At 48.0% G+C, this 18,865-nt stretch overlaps 1 long non-coding RNA gene and 1 other non-coding gene across 2 annotated transcripts; both read left to right on the forward strand.

Moving 5' to 3' along the window:
* The first annotated feature begins 3,122 nt into the window (after positions 1-3,122).
* Positions 3,123-16,480, forward strand: LOC136166508 (uncharacterized). The gene is made up of 3 exons (XR_010662935.1): positions 3,123-3,411; positions 8,866-9,040; positions 16,141-16,480. It is a non-coding gene; the product is annotated as an uncharacterized lncRNA (long non-coding RNA).
* Positions 16,481-18,535: 2,055 nt separating this feature from the next.
* Positions 18,536-18,608, forward strand: TRNAG-CCC (transfer RNA glycine (anticodon CCC)). Its single transcript has one exon. It is a non-coding gene; the product is annotated as a tRNA-Gly (tRNA).
* The last annotated feature ends 257 nt before the right edge of the window (positions 18,609-18,865 follow it).

Raw genomic sequence — 18,865 nt, forward strand, 5'->3', positions numbered from 1 at the left:
AGGCTGACAACCCAGGGTGAGGGAGAAACACAGGAGTAAGTCGCCCAGACCCCGGGGGTGTCACATGGGCGGAGGTGAGCGGCTGAAAGTAGGACCCCAGGGCAGAAATGTGCCATCCGGGCTGGCTCGGTGGGTCAGTAGGTATCAAAGGCTGAACTAAGTCCTGGGTTCAGAATCCAGGAGGGAAGTCTATGAGTGGGGACGGGAAGACAAAGGGAGCAGTAAAGCAATGACCTGGCTGCAGCACTGAATAGGAAGAGCAGAGCACCCACACGGAGAGGCCTCAGTCTTGGTGACTGAGAGAGCTCCTTGTTCTCAGGTCAGGCAAGGGTATGCACTTCAGGCCACATCTGGAAAGAGGGTTCTAGAAGGCTGCCTGAAAGCATTCCCTGGCGGTCCAGTGGCGAACACGCCACACTTCCATACATTGCAGGCGGCACAGGTTCGATCCCTGGTCAGAGAACTAAGATCCCTCAAGCCACAAGGATCAGACAAAAAATTATAATAATAAAGGCTGGCTGAGAGTCCGATGCCAAAGAGGAAGGAGCGATTCTAGCTGGAGAAGAGGCGGGGGGACAGTGGTATTTTGCTCGCTGGCCGCGCCCTGTCACTGATTCTCGTGGCCATCCTTCTGGACAGTTCTCCTCCAGGTCACAGAGGAAAGGCATGGGAGGGCCAGTCATAACTCACCACGCTGGAACGGATCTCTGGGGTCATCTCAGCCCGCCGGCCCGTTTGACACACTCAGAGGGAAGGGAAGCTGGAGAGCTTAGGAGCGGGTCCGGCTCACGAAGCTGGCGAGCAGCGGCCGGAACAGGGCTCCAGCCGGGCGCTTTCTGGTCCTCCGTCCCTCCGTGTCCCTGGGATCTGAGCGCCCGGCCCGAGGACAGCGACTCTGAAGCTGAGGCTCCCGGCGAGGCCAGGCAGGGTGCATGTCAGACAGAGTGCGGAGTGAGACGTGATGACGCAGGGTCGGATTTAAAAACGCCTTAGAAGCTCGGTAAGAGGCCTGATGTGACTTCCTAAAAACGCTCAGCGGCAGGATTCGGGAGCACATGGGTTACATACTGGAAGCTGTGTTTAAGAATGCGTTTGGGGCTTCCCTGGTGGCCCAGTGGTTCAGACTCCAAGTTCCCAGTGCAGGGGGCCCAGGTTCAATTCCTGGTCAGGGAACTAGATCCCACATACCGCCAGAACTAAGACTTGGCGCAGTCAAATAAATAAATATAAATAAGTATTTTTTAAAAACTAAGTGAATTTGATAATGGAAACCTAGAGGTAAGGCATCAGCTAGGAGCCAATGACATAATTCTTGATGTGCCTTGGAAAGTACACATTCATGTGTCTTGTCCCCGTATCATTATTTGTAGTATCCGCTTTTCACTTTCAGAGTGTCCTGTTTGGGTGATCGATGACCAGTTTACCTAACTAGAAGGCTGAGAACGTGAGCTTGTTGCGGGTAGGGCCTATGATCTCTTTGTCTTTGGACTTCAAACACCCAGTGCCTGACACATAGCAAACATTTCACTGTCTGCCAAAAAAATGACTGATTCTAACACAGGGATCAGAAAGAGCAGACGTGAAGGCAGCGAGAGACTGAAGCTAATGAAATATTTATGAAGCCAAAGCTTCAGGGAGGAGGCTGTGTCGAATGAAATCTAGCGTTCCAGGGAAAGCTAGGAGACGACAAGGAAGGAAATAAACAGGCTTCTTGCCCACATGACTAATCCCAGGTACCGAAAAGTACAAGAGCAGCATGAAGCATCTCGGGCCAGAAGCAGGAGCGTGCTGAGACACTGAGTGGGCCTGTGTCAAAGGACACGCACGGGCGCTGGCTTAAAGCGGCTCCCACTGGCCACATTTGTGTTGATTTGAGCATCAAAAAGAATAATGACAGCCATGGGTTATGAAACAGAAGAAAAGAAAAGATTCTTCAGTCCGTACTGGCACTGAACAAAAAAGGAGCGGGGGAGGCTCTTTCACCTAAGAAACCAGCCGGGGAAGGAGAAGGAGCCGGCCAGGGAAGGAGAAGGGGCCAGCCGAGGAAGGAGAAGGGGCCAGCTGAGGAAGAAGGGGCCGGCCGGGGAAGGAGAAGGGCAGGCAAAGTGCCATTGTGCAGCCATCAGTTCAATTGTTGGCCGAGGCAAGGATAACCCCTGAATGCTAAAACTGCCGACTGAAAGGTGGCTGGAAACATGATATTCACCGGGTCTCAAAAGGATACTTGCTAATTACAAATGGGGAAAAGCACTGTTACAGTGGAGAGATTTTGGCAGACAACACGGTCACCAAAGAAGTAACGGGACAAAATGACACGTACCTCCTGATGTGACGTGACTGGAAGCACACAGCGTCATTTAGGGGGTGTTCTTGCCAAAACAGAACACAAAACAATGCTTAATCTGGATCTAAACATGAGGAAGCAATCAGACAAGCCAGAATGAGGAACAGTCTGGAAGACAATTGGCCTGAACTCTTCGAAAATGTCAACTATTGACAAATTTCACAAAAGAGGATGGAATTTCTAAAATCCAGATTAAGGGAGCTTGAAGAAACAAAGAATGATGCAGGAAATGTATCTGGGTCTTAGATTTAAAGACAATAAAACTTCAAAAGACATTAACAATGTTAAATCCCCTGCACATAATAGCGGATTATTAGAGAAGGAAATGGCAACCCACTCCAGTATTCTTGACTGGGAAATCCCATGACAAAGGAGCCTGGTGGGCTGCAGTCTATGGGGTCACAAAAGAGTCAGATATGACTTAGCCTCACAGCAACAACAACAGTATATTGTAATGAGTGATTAAAAAAAAAATAGGCAGTATATGCTTAAGTATTCAGGCTGAAATATTCAGGTGAAATGTCCTGATAAGCACAAGAGAAGGGCCAGCATGGCAAAATGTTAGCAATTTGGTGAAGTGAAATGAAGTATATTGTGGGTATTCATTGTATTATTCTTTAAACGTCTCTATGCATTGGAAGTTTCAAAATAAAAAGGGAAATGAGAGAGCTAAAAAAAGGGGGTGGGGGAGAAAGCCTGGAGGAAAAGTCCTGGGAGAGTTCTCAATGAGAGGGCATCTACCAAGCTCCAATGGGGCAGTGATTTGCAGTGGGTGAAAGGAATCAATTGCCACTGGTCAAGAAGGTGACAGAGAGCGAAGACCCAAAATAAAGACTGTCAGTGAGAATGAGGTTGGAGAAACCAGACAGTGGCAAAGGGAGAAAACAGGATCAAACGAAAGTCTTTTTGGTTTTGTTTTTCGGTTTTTGGCTATTTTCTTCTTAAACAGGAGAGTCGTGTAACGGCTTGAAGGTAGAGGCACCAATGGCAGTGAAGTGGCTGATGACAACGACAGGGGATGAGCCAACTTGGGGAGACCGTACTCGGCGCCTCCACCGGGACCAAAGGTGGAAAGCTGTCCTCCTCCTCCCCAGCTCCCTGCTCTTCAAAACCCACACTGGTGTTTCCTCCAGGGAAGGCATTTCTTACTCCTCTGCCACCACCCTACCCTCCATCTTCTGAAGACTTCTACAGGAATGGATTAGAGAGACCTCTATAGACTCACCTGATGTTCAGTTCAGTTCAGTTCAGTCACTCAGTCGTGTCCGACTCTCTGCGACCCCATGAACCGCAGCACGCAAGGCCTCCCTGTCCACAACCAACTCCCAGAGTCCACCCAAACCCATGTCCATTGAGTCGGTGATGCCATCCAACCATCTCATCCTCTGTCGTCCCCTTCTCCTCCCGCCCTCAATCCTTCCCAGCATCAGGGTCTTTTCAAATGAGTCAGCTCTTCACATTAGGTAGACAAAGTATTGGAGCTTCAGCTTCAGCATCAGTCCTTCCAATGAATACCTAGGACTGATCTCCTTTAGGATGAACTGGTTGGATCTCCTTGTGGTCCAAGGGACTCTCAAGAGTCTTCTCCAACACCACAGTTCAAAAGCATCAACTCTTCGGTGCTCAGCTTTCTTTATAGTCCAACTCTCACATCCATACATGGCTACTGGAAAAACCATAGCCTTGACTAGATGGACCTTTGTTGGCAAAGTAATGTCTCTGCTTTTTATTATGCTGTCTAGGTTGGTCATAACTTTCCTTCCAAGGAGTAACCACCATCAATCCTTACTTTTAATTTCATGGCTGTAGTCACCATCTGCACTGATTTTGGAGGCCCCAAAATAAAGTCTGTCACTGTTTCCACTGCTTTCCCATCTATTTGCCATGAAGTGATGGGACCACATGCCATGATCCTAATTTTGTTGAGCTTTAACCCAACTTTTTCACTCTCCTCTTTCACGTTCATCAAGAGGCTCGCCTGATGTTCATTTAATAATAATTCCCTAAAGAGGTCACTTACACCAGAGATTCACAGAGGGGTCCTAGACACTGTTCCCCTGGACCCTATTTCAGCTCACCTGTTCTTTATCTTTCTAAGGTAGCCATCACCCTCAGCAGGGTGGCCCCAGCACTAAACCCTAAAATCCGTTCTTTAGGTTCTGCAGCCGTGAGGCATGATGGAAAGCCGGAAGCAGTGGCCCTAAGGGCCGGTTGAAAAGGAGGCAGTATATCTCTGAAAAGGAACACTCATTGTCATCTCCAGCAAGACCTTCAGAGGCTTCTGATGCCGTGATTGGTCAAGTGAGATTTAACTTGAATAAAGGTTTAAGGTAGCAGCAGCAGGATATTTTTATTCTTATTTTTAAATTTTTAATTTATGTATTATTTGTGGCTGCACTGGGTCCTTGTTGCTTTGCACGGGCTCTCTCTAGCAGTGGGGGCAGCGCCCTTATACAGGGCGCAGGCTCTAGGCGCGGGCTCAGTAGCTGTGGCCCGAGGGCTTAGCTGCTCCTCAGCACGTGGAATCTTCCTGAACCAGGGACTGAACCCGTGTCCCCTGCAGGGGCAGGCGGATCCTTAACCACTGGACCAGCAGGGAAGTTCAGGAGGAGGATATTTTTAAATTAAATGTTTACCTCTCACCCCACGTAATGTATGTAAAGATACATGTACATTGAGAAGGTCACATTATCACCCACATTACTGGTCAGCACACCTTGAGTGACACCAGGAAACTGGGTGGATGGCAATATCAGACAGTAAACATCAATAGAATGGAATTATCGGCCATATTCTTGGCAACAATGGACAATTTTCAGTGTTTCTGATTGCTATGGAAACAGAACCAGAATACCAGTAATCATTAATAATTTCTCACCCTGAAACTCAAACCCAGCTCTGATTTCCATAATAACCTAGAAATGTTTTCAATAAATGCTCAACACCCAAGGATTTTGTTACACCAAAGGCAAAGTCAAACCTGAATGCCTCTGGATACCTGCCTGCCCATGGTGCCTCGGCTTGGTCTTAGGACTCCCACCCAGGAGAGGAAAAAGCGCCCACTGTGCTGTGGACGGTGCCAGGAAAAGAGGAAGCACTGCATCACACGTCAGAGCCGAGGGGCGCCTTACCCTCCCAGACAGACCTGGTACGGAGCAAGACTGGTTCTTAAATGAAGCGGGTGGAAGGCCGTCTTTCAGAGAAAGGGTCCTGTATCGCTTAGCCCTGTGCTCCTTCCCTTAAAGCTAAAGACAGAAGGAAAACACGCCCTCAAGACTCCGTTCCTCCAGATCCACCAGGTTTGCCTCTGGAGTTCAGCCTCTCCCCGGATTCCTGTAACGGAGAATTCCGTATTGTTGTCAGACACTAAGTGCACACGCAGACTGGGAACACCCGTGGCCAGCGCACCCCCTTTCTCTCACTGATCTGTGAGGTCTGTCCGTGTGGCTCGCTGCCCTCTATGGTCACGCGCCCTCGGATTTCTGCCCCCATTAGTGACAACCACCCTCCTGTGACCCCACGGCGTCCTTTCTAAGTGTTCATCCTCTTGCTTTCTTGACTTCACGATCAAGCATCTGGAAGCGGTGGTGAGTGCTTCCTACCCACCTCCTCACCCCCATTCACTCCTAGACCACAGGGTCGCCATTCCTCATCACTGCACTTAAATTCCTGTGATAACACGACCACGACTTAGTCATCAGAAACAGGACAATGGATTTTCCCCAAGTCTTACTGCTTTTCACCTTTCTACAATAATTCAGGTGCCTTGTCTTGAAAACATTTCCCCAGTTAGCTTTTACGCTACTAGTTTTCCTTCTGCCTCTGGCCCTTCATTCTGCTTTTCTGCTGATTCTTCTCTTCCACTTGCCTCCCACAGTTCAGTGCTCTCTTGGGCACCATCCTGGGTCTCCTCTCCATGTCTGTCATGTATTTCTTAGGAAATATCATCCATCCTCAATGCTTTTTCTACCACAGCTTTGCCAATGCAGACAAATATGTACCTATAATCTTCTTTTCCAGCCTCTATACTCATCTGCCAACAGGTACTTTCCACTTAGAGATTGTACATACTCAACAAAAGCATTGTATTCATGGCTAAATATTTTATCGCCCCCATTACACTCCTTCTATTATCTCCTTTCCTTATTTTTGCTAATGCTAGTCAAACCATGACCCTGGACATCCCACTTAATTTCTCCACCAAATTTATCTACCTCTCACTTCTCCCAAATTAATCATCAGATTCTACTTATTAACACAGTAAATTCATCCCTTCACAACTGCCTCTGTTCTGGTCTTCCTAATTTCTCACCAATAACTGCAACTTCCTCCTACTGGCTTTCTCTCCACACAATCTTGCCTCTTCTAGTTTATATTGCCACTAGAATTTTAATCGCAAAATGCCCATTGGTTTATATCACTACAGGCTTTAAATCACTCAGGGACTCGCCTCTATATTCAGTACAGAGTTCAAAGATAATCAAGTCCTTTGTGACTTGACCCTTACTACAGATCTGATCTCGTATCTCAACTTACCCAATGTGCACTTGCGTTCTAACCAAAGAGCTACTGTCCACATCTTCGTGTTTTTCAATGTCCTCTGCCTAGAATACCCATGACCAGTTCATCCTGGCGAATGACTACCATCTTTCAAGACAGCTTAAGTGTCACTTCCTCCTAGAAGCCTTTCCTTTGACCTACTCCCAGGATGAGGTAGTAGCCTTTTCTTTTATTTTTTCTTTTCCAGCTTTATTGAGATACAATTGACATATAACATTGTGTGCTTTTAAGATTTACAACATGTTGATTTGATTCACCTAGCCATTGCAAAATGATTACCACCATAGAGTTAGCTAAAACCCAGTCATATCACCTAATTACTATTTCTTTGTGTGTGTGTGTGGTGAGAGAACATTTAAGATCTACTCTCTTAGCAGGTTCAGGAATATAATACTATATTATTGACTACAATCACCATCCTGTGCACTAGATCCCCAGAGTCTACTCATCTTATAACTGCAAGTTGTACTCTTTGACCATCATCTCCCCATTTCCTCCACCTCCCAGCCCCCGGTAAGCACCATCCTAATCTCTGTTTCTATGAACTGGACTTTCTTATATTTCACATATAAGTGAGTCACATATAAGACGCAGCAGTTGTCTTTCTGCGTCTGAATTGTTTTATCAGCAGCAGCCTTTCTTGTGAGCCATCAGGCATCCTGACCTCACCTCTATGGAATATTCACCCTAAGCTGCATTCACCATTTGTCCTGACTTTCTTCCCACTAGATGGGAAGCAGCTTGAGTGCAGGTTTGCCCATCTGTTCACTACTGCCTAGTCCAGTGCTTGACACAGAGAGGTGCTGAATAGATCTTTATTGAATACATGAGCAGAATAAAAAAGTAAATACGGAGAAGTGTCAAAAGGCCATGGTTCTAAAGACTGTAAGAAAAACAAATAGAAGTTCCCACAGAAGGCTGTGTTTAGGCAGGAGTTTAAAGTTCAAGCTACTAGACCCAGCGATTACTTACGTAAAGTTCATTACGTAAGTAGACTTATAAGATTGTGATAACTAGGTTCATTGGCTTTCATTCTACACATATTTAAACCTTAGCATAAAAATTAGGCAGTCACTATGTTAGCAGAGTAAACAAAACAGAGAATTCTGCCCCTCCCCAACCTCACACCTAGTACAGTAACTTACTGATTTACGGTTGATTATTTCAATACCTCCTCCCTATATTCCAGGGACTAGCCATAGTGCTTTATAGGCATTTGCATTTGATCCCCATAAAAGCCTTGTAAAGCTGATGTCATTCCCATTGTACAGAGAAAACCAAGTCTCCAGGAGGTTAGGTAAATTGCTAAAGGTCACACAGGAACTGGTGGAGCAAAGATTTAATCCCAAGTACATCTGATTAGTTTTCCTGCATGTAATCACACTGACAACACAAATTTAACTTGAAAACCATTCATCTTCTATTCAGATATTTGGTTATTGGAGTTTCCACATAATTCTTAAAGTAGTGTAGGAAGTTTATTTCATCGTTCTTAGTACAGATATACAATTAGTGTGGGGAGAAAGATTTGTTATAGAAATTGATCCAAGCAAATACAGAAGTTTTGCGAGTGAGGTTTATGTTCCAAAGCCATGAAACTATGCCTATTAGTGTGATTTCCTACCCTCTTCCGGTCTTTGGAGCCCGGAGACTGGGCCAGAGGGGGAGAGAATGAGTTTAAGGTGTTAGAATTTGGGATTTCCCTAGCAGTCCAGTGGTTAAGATTTCACCATCCAATGCAGGGGTTGCTGGTCTGATCCTTGGTTGAGGAGCTAGGATCCCACACAACTTGTGGCCAAAAAACCAAAACATAAAACAGAAGCAGATTCATCACAGACTTTAAAAACGGCCCACATCAGAAATATCTGAGACAACTCCACTCCCCAAACGCATCTATTCCTATGAATTAACAGAAAAAAATACTTAAAAGGTGTTTCCCTTAACTCTCTATTTTCAAATAGGTTGCGTACTTTTATACATCTAGAAAGGCCAGATGGCTCAAACAAGGATTTCAACTCGCCCTCCAGACGTGCACGCAGTGGCCCTGACTACACCGCACACCACACACACGGCTGGTCTCACACACGCAGACGAGGCCTGGAAGGACGGATCAGACAGGAAACTGCTCGTAATTACGTATGTTTTTTGCTTCTTGTGTTTTTCGCTTTCCTATCACGCACATGTGAAATTTTAAGAAATATATATTTTTAAAACCTTTAAAAAAATCTTTAAAAAATAAAAAAGGTAAGAACTTGACCTTGAGCACGCGCTGTGCATTGAGCGGGCTCTTCCCTCTTCATTCTCACAAAGGCTGTACCATTCGGAAGCGGCCGCAAGAAGACGATCATATGATTGGGACCCGGAGGCCACTTGATCCTCAGGGCAGCAAAGTTATCCAAGGTGTTCAGAAAAATAAATCTGCATTCCATTGAAGTGTTCTTTAGCAAGGAGTTCTGCAGGGCAAAAGGCGTCTGACTGCAGCAGAGATGGAGGCTGAGGAGAGACAGAAAGGCAGCAACAAAATCCACAACCAAAAGGCAGCTACCTCCCCCTGTGGCTCCGGGAAGCCTTTCCAGAAACCCTGGGAAGGAAAAATGTGTGCTTCAATAGAAAACTAGATATTGTCTATAGCATACCCTTCCTCCGAGATCTGAAAGCTGAACCTATGGGAAATATTCAACAGCTGTGAAATGTGTGGGTAACCGAAGCAGCTCTCACATATAAAGGAATTCTGCCTGGTGGGCGAGTGACCCTCCTCCTTGTGGAAAAATCAATTTGCCTCTCTTTGCACCTTCATCTCAACATTCCTTTACTTCCAAAAATTTTTTCTTTATCTTATTCCTTACCATTTATAGTCAGCGAGCTGCCTGGTTTTCCTATTATAAGAAAAAGAAAATCCCTAAGTGAGTTCAGGTTTATACCCTTTTGAGGATATACCCTTTATATGACCTTTGGAATGTATCGTTATGAACAAGAATTCACCAGGGAGACCCAGCCTCTGATGCCCTTTTCTCCTTGACCCTGCTCGGTACTTACTTCCAAGGGTGTAGAAGTTTCCAAGCGCCAAGCCTCAGCTTGGCTCAGATTCTTGTGCTTGGGAGCAGATAGTGTCCACCCTCTGCCAGGCTGAGGGTCCCCAGAGGATGACAAGTGTTTCTCCTTTGATGTTCTATCCAAAAGTTGTCAAGTATCTTTGTTCAGAAAGCTACAACATTTTAATCAGCTTTATTAAAGTATAATTTATACACAATGAAATTCATCATTTAATTGTGCTGTCTGCTGAGTGTTCACAGCTGATCACAGTTGCCTACCATTACCACAATCAGGACGTGGAACATTTCTACCCCCAGAGTCCCCTCGTGTCGCTGACAGTCAAACCCCCTCCCCTCCTGAAGCCCCTGGCAATCACCCATCTGCTCTCTTACCACTGGGTTTGTCTTTTCTAGAATTTCATATAAATAGGATCACACAAGGGTTTCCCTGGTGGCTCAGCTGCAAAGGATCTGCCTGCAACACAAGAGACATGGGTTGGATCCCTAGGTCGGGAAGATTCCCTGGAGAAGGAAATGGCAAAACCCACTCCAGTGTTCTTGCCTGCAGAATCCCATGGGCAGAGGAGCCTGGCGGGCTGCAGTCCATGGGGTCGCAACGAGTTGGACACTGAGCAACTAAACAATAACAACGACAGGATCACACAACGTTTAGACTTTTGTGCACCCACGTTATTCCGTGTATGCATTGTTCATGCCTTGTCAGCGCTGAGTGATGATCCAATGTATGTACTTACCACAAAGCAGTTAACCATTCACCAGCTGATGGACATTTGGATTGTTTCCCATTTGGAGTTGTTACGAATAACAGTAAAAGGTGGGATTACTGGGTCATATAGTAAGTATATGTTTAACTTTAAAAGAAAACTTCCAAACTTCTCCAAAGCGGCTACCATCTTCCATTCCCGTCGATGGCATGTGCGAGTTCCGCTAGCTCCACGCCAACACTGTCAGCCTTGCTGGTTTTGGCTCTTCTAGGGGGTGTGCAGCGTGAGCTCGCTGTAGTTGTAATTGGCGTTTCCCCGATAATTAACGGTATTGAACATCTCTGTGTGTGCTTATTCGCCACCTGCACTTCTTCCAGGGTGAAGTTTCTATTTAGATGTCTGCCCATTTTTTAATCAAGTTGTTTATCTTCTTATAAGGGAGTTTCTTAAATGCTTTATATATTCTGAATACAAGTCCTCTGTGAGACCGTGCTTTGCAGTTATTCTCTGTCAGTCTGTGTCATGAGAAAGCCATTACATTTCGGCAAATAAGGATTCTCTGATTCGGAGTCCCTGGAAACGCACAGCAGCTCACCGAGTCTGTTGGCGTCTGCAGGGTAGCGGCCAGCCTGTGGGGGAGGAAAACAAGCGTACAGCTCCAGAATTCGCCCTTATAGAAGCTGCTCTCCGCTTTCAGCTCCATCTCTTGATTTTCTTGCATTTTACTAATTTAAATTATTTTCCTTCCTATGTTACTTACTTTCTGTAGCGGCTGCAACTTTAGGCAAAAATGGACTTGGAAGATTCATCCGCTTCTCTCCTGCTGCAAATGAACACCGCAGCTTCCACATTTCACGGTGAGCCCCAAGTAGCAAGAAATGCGAGGAAGCTGCTCAATGAAGCTTTTCAGTTAGGAAAGTGTTCCTAATTGCCCCCAGTTACATCTCTGGATGCCACACCGCTCTCTCTAACTTCTAGGGACCAGCTTCTCTGACTTCTTCAGTCTTTGGGAGGAGATGAAGGAGAAGGTTCCCACCAAAGGGAATCTTCGCGTGTCTATTGTTGTATTAGAACCCTGACCCCATAGAAAAGAATCCCTGCTGGATAGAAAGGCAAGGCCCAATGTTCAGCATTGCAAGAAGGACACTCTGGCCTCCCCTGGGTCCCTGAGGAAGCTCACGAGACCCTCATGGGCGAGACGCCCTCCATATGCCCAGAGGAGGAGAGCACCCTCACTTCTGAGATGAGAAGGGGGCAGGGCAGCACTGCCCCGGGGCTCCCACGCCTCCCCACTACCCTGAGCGCACAGCCTCTCACCCAGCTCTCCCAGGACACTCTGCTCTTCAGCAGGGCTCCCCCTGGCCTCCCCGCGTGCTCCGGTCATCGCGATGGGGACCAGGTCCACTCTGCTGGGCCCAGCGTCCCATGGACACAGCTCAGGGAAGCCTCATCCTCAGCCTCCTCCCCTCAGCTCCTGCTTCCAGCCCTGGGGCTCCCCGATGGGGCTGCTCGATGCTCACCAGGCACCCAGAGCAGGCTGGGGAGAGTGCGGCCCTGTGGGCAGTGGTGACTGGACTCTGGGAGAAGTCCGTCCCCCCCGGCCGCTTGGCAGCCAGTTCTAAGAGGGTCACGGGAGGCCTCTCAGAAGGGTCCAGCAGGAAGGAGCACCAGGTGCTTGAAGCATGGCTGGCTGGGTCACGCATCTTTGTTCTGATGTTCCCCGCGCTGTCCCCTGCTCTGTCACATTTGCTCCGTGGTATCGGGGATGCTCCCAAGTAAAGGTTAGCAGGCAAGCAAGCCCCTTTTAGGCCCCTCTTTCAGGAAATTCAAGCTAAGACAGAAGATGTTAAATAGCTAAACAAGCAAACACAAACATGTGTGTGCATGTGTTTATGTAGGATTTTTTCCTACCCTTCCAGTTCTGGGCTCGGACACCGATACATGGATGCATTCAATCCCAGTCAACCACCCAGAAGCTGAACACCATAACATCCTAGCTTATGCAATTGCCCCACCCAGGCAGGTTTGCACAACTCAGATTTTGCAAAAGTCAAAACAACTGCTAAACAAGCATCCTGGATTTTAAAGGCACAGAACCTGTATCACAAAAATGTATGGGTATAATATACTCTCAAATAGCTTTTACTGTGGAAGTCACCAAAATGTTTCCACATGGGATGGAGGAAGGATGCTCGCCCCTTCCTACAGGGTCAGCATTTTATTTTTTACTCTAAATCGATCATCTTGGATTTACAGCCTTCCACTCTTGTTCTCGCCTGGAGGCTTTGGGGGCAGAACTGGAAGGAGATGAGAGTAAAGTCACAGACACCCTGGAAATAACCCCACAGGGGCCCCATAAGCCTGAAAACAGAAAGCCTTTCTCCTGGGAGCTGTCAGCTCCCCTGCGGCCTAGCTGCGTGGCATTAGCTTTGCTGTGTTTTCATGCATAACACGACCTCTAACACGACCTCGGCCTGGTCTCCAATGCTGCTATCAGCCCCGCCTGGAGCAATCTGTGTGGGTCAGATCCGCCTTAGTCACGGCTTGGGGCACCTGGGGAGCAGCTGGGCCTGACCAGGAAGGGAGCCTAGGCGCCTTGTTCTGCCTCTCTGCTCAGCCTCTCTCTGTGATACCAGAAACGACTGGAATGTTTCATTCCTCGGAATTTTTCCGATACTTATGAGCGGCCTTATGAAAAAGTACCCATTCGCCTGTTTATTTTTAGCTATCATATTAAACATTCCAGCTGAAAATTACAAGATCAAAACTCCCAAAGGTTGGACGCCTGCTTCCTAGCTTGCTGTTGAGAACTGCTTAGAAGCTGCGAGCCGCCAAGTCCCATGGCATGAATATCCTGGGAAAGCGCGGAGGCCACGGTCCCTGGGGGAGCCTCCCCTGGGTTTGGAGGCGCTGTGCGCTCTGTCAGGCGAGAGGAAACGCGCATTAGCCAAATCCAGGCAGGCCGCTCAGATGCTGTAAAAGGTTCCCAGTAGACCTGCTTAACGCTTTTCTGACTGATCTTCGGCTTCAAGGTTATTATACCCAAGCCGGCTGCACATTACTAAAGTACATTACTAAGTTATGTTGTAAAGCTGGTATATTCCAACAACGCTGGCTGCACACCAGAATCAAACCAGTCTGAACCCTCCACAGATCTGACCCCCTGGCCGAGGGATGAAGCCCGGGGCTGGAGCTCAAAGCGTCTAAACGCAGCCCAGGTACTCCTGGGACTCCCAGCCGGGTCAGAGGCTTCGGATGGGAGGGCAGACGAACCTGGGACACACTTCTCCTGCGCTGCCCGTCACGCTGCCACTCCTGGCATTATCTGAGCTCTCCAAGCTGCAGCTTAAGTAAGAATCAGCATTAAACCAGAAGGACGAGATTCTGTTTACATGCCTGGCAAGGCCATGGCCAAAGGAGATGCAGCGACCTGACACTGACTCATTTCTGCATCCCTGGCTCCTGGCACCTTGTACATATTCTCGCCTCTTAAATCCCTGAAAATTCAGTGGGGTCTGGGCTCACAGATCTGCTGGATTTGCTGAGAAAGAGGACCTGGGAACAGGCCTTCAGATGCCCTAAGGAAAGAGCCCCCATCCCTGCTATGCCAGGTTACGATGGAGTTTTTGTTGTCGTTATTTAGTAGCTAAGTCATGTCCGACTCTTTGTGAGCTGGCGGACCGCAGCACGCCAGGCTCCTCTGTCCATGGGATTCTCCAGGCAAGAATACTGGAGCGGGTTGCCATTTCCTTCTCCAGGGGATCTTCCCGACCCAGGGATCAAACCCAGGTCTCCTGCATTGCAGGGAGATTCTTGACCACTGAGCCACCAGGGAAGCCCTTTAGATGGAGAGGTGTCAACAATGCCTGAAAACCCCTACCCTGAAGGACTTCAGCTGGGAACAGAAAAATTAAGGGGACTTTGGACAACTGCTACCAGGAGAAGTCTGGGAAATGACCAGGTCAGGTATTTGCTGAGCTATTTAATGAGGCTGCATAAGCAATAAGAAGAGGTTGATAGGGTTTTAGTGTCACCGGGGTTTCCAGGCGAATTAAACAAAGCAGTGAAGTAAGAGGAGAGTGGATTTAAAAATTAACCCATGTGTGAATGTACTATGTTCGGAACACGAATTAAAAAGCAAACAAGGATTAATTGACCCCCTCCTTCCCCAGAGCAGGGCAGCTGGCATTTCAGGAGCAAAATTGATTGGTTGAGAATATGCTTGCCTGGGTAATTAAACCAGGAAGCTGATCAATTACACAGTAGCTAGGATTTAGATGCCCGCTGACAAGCCATAGAAGAATCCAGAAGGGAAGCTGAGAATGCTCAAGTCAGACACGGTTGGATCTCAAAGGTTTCTGAGTTGAAAAAAAAACAGTAATGCTTTGCTGTCCCCTCTTGCTTTAAACTCTCCTTTGATTCAGTATTAACCCCAAATGAGGGTCCTCAGCCAGAGCCGTCCTCCTGGTGGAAGACGACAGAGGGAAAGGACCCAGTTTGAGGTTTCAGGTTTGCTTACGCAGCTGCAGCTAAGCTGCCTGTGAAGTTCACGAAGCTAAACAAAAATCACAACCAAGTTACTTATTAGCTACCTTGAACCTGCCTCCCTGAGAGACGGCGGGCTGGTGACAGAGCCAGTTTCCGAGCCAGCTGGGGTGATCCGCCTTGCTATCTGTTGTGGTTTTTAGAGCAAGTGGGTCCTGAGCACGCGGTGTGTGGCTGAATGCCCAGAGCCGCCCAGCGAAGTCCCAAGACTGATCAGATTAGCAGACCCACCAGTCACCTGCCAGCACTGTTATTGTTGAGTCGCTCAGTCGTGTCCGACCCTTTGCAACCCCATGGACTGTAGCCCGCCAGGCTCCTCTCCCCATGGGATTCTCCAGGCAAGAATACTGGAGTGCGTTGCCATGCCCTCCTCCAGGGCATCTTCCCAACTTAGGGAATCAAACCTGCGGCTCCTGCGGCTCCTGCATTGCAGGCGGATTCTTTACCTCTGAGACACTGGGGAAGCGCAGGAGGAAGGTGACCCTGCAGTGAAGGAGTCTTGGAGACACAAATGGCCCAAACATAGGAAAACCCACCGAGCAGGCGGCTCATTTTATCCAAGGGTATGAGCATGTGAGCTGTGTCTTAGAGGATCCATATTATAAAACCCTGGCACCATTCATAGACACAGAAAGTAGAGCAGGGTTACCAAGGGCTGGAGGGAGGGGCGATGGCAGTCAGTGTTTAATGGACACAAAGTTTCAGCTCGGGAAGATGAGAAAGTTCTGGAGAGGGATGGTGGTGATGGTTACACAACAGTGTGAACCTATTTACCGCCCCTGAACTGTGTACTTAAAAATGGTTCAGATGGTAAATGTTAGGTCTGTTTTACCATAATAACAATACATTTGAATTGCCTATTTAATTCTATGCACAGATATATAGTCTATTGCTAAGTCTTCTGCATGTCTTTTTCCTTTAATTGCTAAATCAGGGGGACAGATGAATCAGGAGTTTCACAGTAGCAGATGCAAACTACTCTTTTTATAAGATGGACGAGCCACAAGGTCCTACGGTATAGCACAGGGGACTGTATTCAATACATTGTCACCAATTATAATGGAAAATAAAAACAAGCAAACACAGCGCTGACGGGGACTTCTCTGAGAGCCCAGTGGTTAAGATTCCGCCTTCCCGTGCACGGGATACGGTTCCATCCCTGCTCGGGGAACTAAGATCCCACATGCCTCGCGGCCAAGAAGCCAAGACACAGAATAGAAACAACATTGACACAAATTCAATAAAGACTTTAAACATGGTCCTCATTAAAAAAAAAAAAAAATCTTTAAAGAAAAACGCTACTGGGGGACACGAGAAGGGTAAAGACTTCAAGGTGTTGAAGATCCTCCTGCATCCACTCAAGTTCAAGGCTTTCCTGCGAAATGTTTCCAAAGAACGCATCAGGGGTCCCTGTGCCCTTGGCCCGCTGAGTGCGTCTGCCCCCGCGCCCCGCGCCCTCCCCGGGTCAGGCAGGGCTGCCAACCAGCCGGAGTTCGTCTTCCCGGGCCCTCCACCCTCCTCGCCCTTCCTGCTCTTCATGACCAACCATCATTCCCTTTTCTTTCCTGATTCCAGGAAGGGACCTGGAATGCGTTCATTCACACTGAGGTGCAAGGCCCTGAGAAGATGTATACAGACCCACCCACGAACGTCCACATTTCACCTAAGCTAAGCTTTGAGCAGGCAGAGTTAAAATACAGAAACAGGAAGAGCTGGCAACCTCTCCACCTCTTCCTCCCAGGCTGTGTTTTTATGCCTCAAAATCAGATTCTGCCTGCCTCTCTCAGAAAACCTTAGGAACGTCTTCTCCGAAGTCTCCTCCCCCGGTCAGTCTCCCCGTCACGCGCTGCGCTCGGAAGCCTAGACCGCGCTCTCCCCACCAGCCCTCCTGGCCAGAGCCCTGCGCCAAGTCAAGTTGCTCATTGGGCACAGAAATGTCTCCAAGGCACCTTCTGAATCTGCCAAGGCCAGCTCAGAAACAGAAGGCTGAAGCCAAATGGAAAAGCTGGGGGAGCCCTTGGGGAGAACAGAGCTGGCCTGGGCCTGAAGGCAATTTATTACTGATCCAGTGAGTGGCTGCAACCAAACAAGACCACATGGACATTGGCAGAGTACACGGAAAGTTCTATCTTCACTCAAGCCTGTAGCCGGTCCTAGAACAAAGGAGCAAAGGTTCCTTAAACATAAACACAGCTGACTCTCTGGTGGGAAAGACAATCTCTCTTTTATGTCTGCAAAACCAGAATCAGGGGGGCTGGGCCCAGGAATCTGTATTTTTACAAGGATCCCTGGGAGAGCTGATGGTCTCAATTAGTGATGGCAAATAAAAAGCCAAAATAAGGTGGTTTGTGTTCTCTTTTGTTTGATGGTGTTGTGGATATCAACAATAAAGAATGTGATATTCATCTTTATTTGTTGACTTATTTCTTAAAACAGCAGGAAGATGCTGAGATAGGAGATTCTGCTCAACCAGGGAGCTCCAGTGATCACAAAGGACCTGTTGTTTCACAGTCGAGGAGTCCCCAAGTGTCAACGGTGACGTGTCCAACAAAAATACGTTCTATGGCTGTGGGTTCCCTTTACTTTGCCCTGATGCATAGAAAACCCTTTTACCAAAGCCATGTTACAGAGCAGAAGATATATTTGTTTCTAAATTGGATGTTGGGAGTGGGTTTCTAGGTAAAACAGAAGGCTGCAAATAGAAGGCAAGCTCCCAGGAAATGTATGACCTGGAGAGTAAGCTATGGGGACCTCTACACAGACTTGCCCTCAGATTTAGAGGAGAGTCTGCTTCTAGGACGGAGAAGGCACTGGCAGCCCACTCCAGTCCTTTTGCCTGGAAAATCCCATGGACCATGGAGCCTGGTGGGCTGTGGTCCATGGGGTCGCTAAGAGTCGGGCACAACTGAGCGACTTCACTTTCACTTTTCCTTTCATGCATTGGAGAAGGAAAAGGCAACCCACTCCAGTGTTCTTGCCTGGAGAACCCCAGGGACGGGGGAGCCTGGTGGGCTGCCATCTGTGGGGTCACACAGAGTCGGACACGACTGAAGTGACTTAGCAGCAGCAGCTGCTTCTAGGACAGTGAAGTCATGCCTCTTCTGCGGGCAGGGTCAGCATCAGTGCCTGTCTTCATCTGCTGGTGCTGCTAATATAACAACATCACAGACCAGGTGACTTTCTGTAAAAACAGAAATGTATTTCACACGGCTCTGGAGGCTGGAGAGTCGAGGTCAGGGTGACAGCCCTCTTGTAGGTCACAGACGTCACCCACATGGTAGAAAGGAAGAAAAAGCTCTCCGGGTCTCTTGTATAGGGGCACTGGGACTTCCCTGATGGTCCAGTGGCTAAGACTCCACACTCCCAATGCGGGGGACCCAGGTTCGATCCCCGGTCAGGGAGCTGGAGCTCACATGGCACAACTAAGAGTTGGAATGCCGCAACTAAGCATCCTGCGCACCTCGACAAAGATCAAAGATGCCACGACTGCAACAGTCCCGTCGCAGCAAATAAATAGACAAGTATTTCGGAAAAGACTCACCCTACACAAAGGCACTAATCCCGTCCTTGGGGGCTCCCCCACGCAATCAGCTCCCAAAGGCCCCAGCTCCTAAATCCGTCACCTTCAGGGGTTAGGATCACAATATGAATTCGGGGGA

The sequence above is a fragment of the Muntiacus reevesi genome, chromosome 4 (assembly GCF_963930625.1).
Source record: "Muntiacus reevesi chromosome 4, mMunRee1.1, whole genome shotgun sequence".
NCBI classification, from domain to species: domain Eukaryota; kingdom Metazoa; phylum Chordata; class Mammalia; order Artiodactyla; family Cervidae; genus Muntiacus; species Muntiacus reevesi.